This window comes from Lycium barbarum, chromosome 5 (assembly GCF_019175385.1).
Source record: "Lycium barbarum isolate Lr01 chromosome 5, ASM1917538v2, whole genome shotgun sequence".
In the NCBI taxonomy this organism is placed as follows: domain Eukaryota; kingdom Viridiplantae; phylum Streptophyta; class Magnoliopsida; order Solanales; family Solanaceae; genus Lycium; species Lycium barbarum.
The window spans coordinates 67,571,981-67,575,794 of NC_083341.1; positions in this window are offsets into that span (position 1 = coordinate 67,571,981).

Here is a 3,814-nt window from a genome sequence, read left to right on the forward strand (position 1 = left end):
GTGACATGTCCGGCAATACAAGCACGGTGGAATTGTATGCAGCCCGTCTTCGCGGTGACATGTCCGGCCTTACAGGCACGGTGTAACCTCATCATCGTATACATCTCATAAAACATACATTCAAACTCAAAGATAATCTATAACTATATCAGGGTAACGTAAGGTCAAGAGCCTCCGATTCCGTTGTGGAGTAATCATATTCATCGTACCTCACCTTGAAGGAACTAGTATCATAAGGTGGGTCCAGCAACAATGAATGACATTGAAGAATCGTATAAGAGTCATTAGCTTCATGGAATTATCATATCATAAGCATTATGGTCTTTAGGCTTAGATTCATCATCACCATTATCATTCATGACATATCTCTTATCTTTACCTCATAAGGAGCTTTTTATCCACATAGACTCATAGTTCATGGAATGTAAGAAAGTCATGGAGAGATCGGGGAATTCATGTCATAGGGATCATACCTTAGAAAAGAAGGGACTATCCTTACATACCTTATATCTCTTCAAGTCTATCATCTAATTTCGTGCCTCTGTAACTTGCGATTCTACCTTCAAGGGAATTCGTACTAAAATTAGATAATCGATAATATAAGTATGCTTGAACTAAAACTAATGAAAATTGGGCAACATCTCCTTAGTTTCTACAACTTTCTCCATATCATATAATAACTCCCAAACACTTATAAGAACATTCATAATCTCATAATCCACCATCTTCGTCAACCATACATCATTCAATTCTCCTACTCCTATTTCAAGGGCATCCATAACCATGGTCATTGTTATACCCCGTATTTTTATAGGTCGAATTATTCGCAAGCAAATCGGCTCAAGTTAAAGGCGGGATTACTTTCGGACATGAAATAGGAACTTTTAATTTTCAATTTTAATTAGAACACAAATTGTTCATAAATTTTATTTAGTGTAGAAATATTATTGGAGATTAGGAACTAATTAATTATGATTAGATTATTAAATGGGTATTAGTTGCTAATTAAGATTAATTAAGTAACTAATTAGGTAATTAAAGTGGGCCCCACCCGATTTACTATTTAAAAAAATATACATATGAAAACATTGAATTGGTGAGTCATTATAGGGGCAGCACGTGTCAAGTTAAGGGGCAAGATATATATCGAAGATTGGATGAGAAATTTAGAAGCAAATTTCCATTTCTCAAAAAAAAAAAAAATCAAACTTGAAAAAAGAAGAGAACATTTTATTCCCATGGCTGCTCTCGGCCAGCCATGGCTGAATGGGAGAAATTATTTTGTTGCCATTTTGATTAAGTTTCAAGTGATTTGCAAGTTCAAGGAGGTGATAGCAACATTGGATATTGAATTGAGGAAGAAGAAATTATGAAATTGGAGCAATTAAGTGTAGAAATTCCTCCGAGAAAATTAAGGTAAGATTTTCTTGTTTTGTAGTATGATTGCATTGATGGTATTGTAATGGAAGGATTAAAATTGGATTGGATGAAATTGGAAGTAAGAAATTGCATGAAATCGTTGTTATACGAAATTGTGGGTTGAAAAGGATTAAAAAGGGTTATTGGATTGTTAGAGTTGTTTATGGGCTGAATTGTAAGGGTTCTATATGAATATTGCTATTACTGTCATTGTTGGTATTTCTGTGATAACAACAGAATAATTGAAAGTTCGGGTTAGGCGAATATATAGAGGAAATGCTGCTCGATTTCCGTTCAGTCCTTAACTAATGAAATTCTAATCAAGAAAGTATGATTTCAAGAATGAGTCCTATAAGTGATTGGTTACAGATTTATAAACTAGGAAGTATAGTTTACTAACGGTAGCATTACTTTCATATTAAATAGGCTAAAGGGGCGACGAAGCGAACTTGGTTATGGTTAACCTATAACAGGTATGTGAAGCTATCCCTTCTTTCTTTTGGCATGTCTTAGATATAAGTGACGAATGATATGAGCTTTGGGGTACTTCCATTCATAAGTTTTGAGTGTGATTCATGATTCCTATTCACTTCTTGATGTTAGAACTCTTAAAATGATTGAGCTTCCCTCTCAAGTTTTCTATCGTTGGATAGTAGTCGATATATATAAGCTCCTATTCTTAGAAGACTCTACGATAACTCATGTCCTTTACTTCTATAAGCTATTTCATATTATATTGATACATGTCTATGATTCCTAAGGCTCTTTTGATATAATTTATAATGACATTCGAGGGATACTTGATATGATTGCCGCTATTGATACTCAGGTGTTAATCCCTTCTTCTTATTCTGTTTGAGTCTTGATAATGTTTTAAATTGCATATGTTTGCTCACTACTCTGCTCGTGCATGCCTCAATATGTCCTTCACCGAGTCCCGGGCCGGGTATGTTATCGTGCACAGTCTCACTGCATTGTTCACCCAGTCCCTCACTAGAGGGCCGGAATATGATATATATATATATATGATGGTGTTATGCTGTGTTATGGCGTTATGATGTGTTTATGAAGTTATGCTATGTTATAGCGTTATGATGTGTTTATGGAGTTATGCTGTGTTATGGCGCCAAGGATGGTGTGGCGACCATGTTCACCGAGTCCCATAATGGGCCGGGTATGATAAATGATATTGACATGCATGATTTATTGTCACGACCCAACCCCGTAGGCCGTGACTAGTGCCCGATCTGGGCACCCAAACACATTTATCAAATGCTATCTCTAAATTTTTTTTTCAAACGCATTCAAGTATATAGCAGAAGCCGACAAGGCTATATTCCAAATTTAGGTAGTTTCCAGAAAAATTTCGGCACAGTTTCCTTTGTTTTACAGACTATCCAAAATAACCATACACACAGAAAATACCAACAAAGGTCACACAGGCCAACAAGGCAACATGTAAACATATGCGGACCGGCCGCCGCGGCGAATGGGATCGCCCAAACACAACATATACACACATCCATACAGAAAGACCCCAACCCACAAACATGTCTACAGGCCTCTAATACAGACAACAGAATCATATGGCGAAACAGGGCCCCGCCGTACCCCAGAATAGTCATAACACAACAATAAGTACAACTGAAGGATCTGTACCAAAAGATGGGCTCCGGAACAAAGGAGCACTCCATACAGCAGACTGTGTACCTAGGCTGGTGGACCACCACAGTAAGCACCTGTACCTGCGTGGCATGAAGCGCAGCCCCCGAAGAAAGGGGGTCAGTACGGAATATGTACTGAGTATGTAAAGCATGGAATACAGAAAATAGAAACATAACCAGAACAACGGTACCAAAGCAAGTATGCTATCCAAAATACAAGAGTGCTTACCTTCCACACACAAGTCATCTATATATTTATATGTCGATGTCGGAGGCCAGAAGAAATACAATAAATACGTGAATCATCCTGTGTACCACAAGCTTACCTACCAAACTCAGGGTGTGCATGATAGTATCGTATATCTTATATGTATATGTCAAATAACATGCCCCAGCCCTTTGTGAGGGACGTGGTAAATGGAATCATATATATTAACATCATATATCAAATGTGCCAATGTCGTGTATCATATATGAAAGTAACGTACCCCGACCCTCAGTGAGGGGCGCGGTGAATCATTTTTCATGTCTGTCAATGTCATGTATCATATATGCAAGTAACGTACCCCGGCCCTCAGTGAGGGGCGCGGTGAATCATATTTCATGTATGTCAATGTCATGTATCATGCATGCATGTAACGTGCCCCGACCCTCTTTTGCGGAACGCGGTGAATGGAGTCATCATATGCCATCCTGGCCACCTCCCCGTAATCATATCATGTACATATATG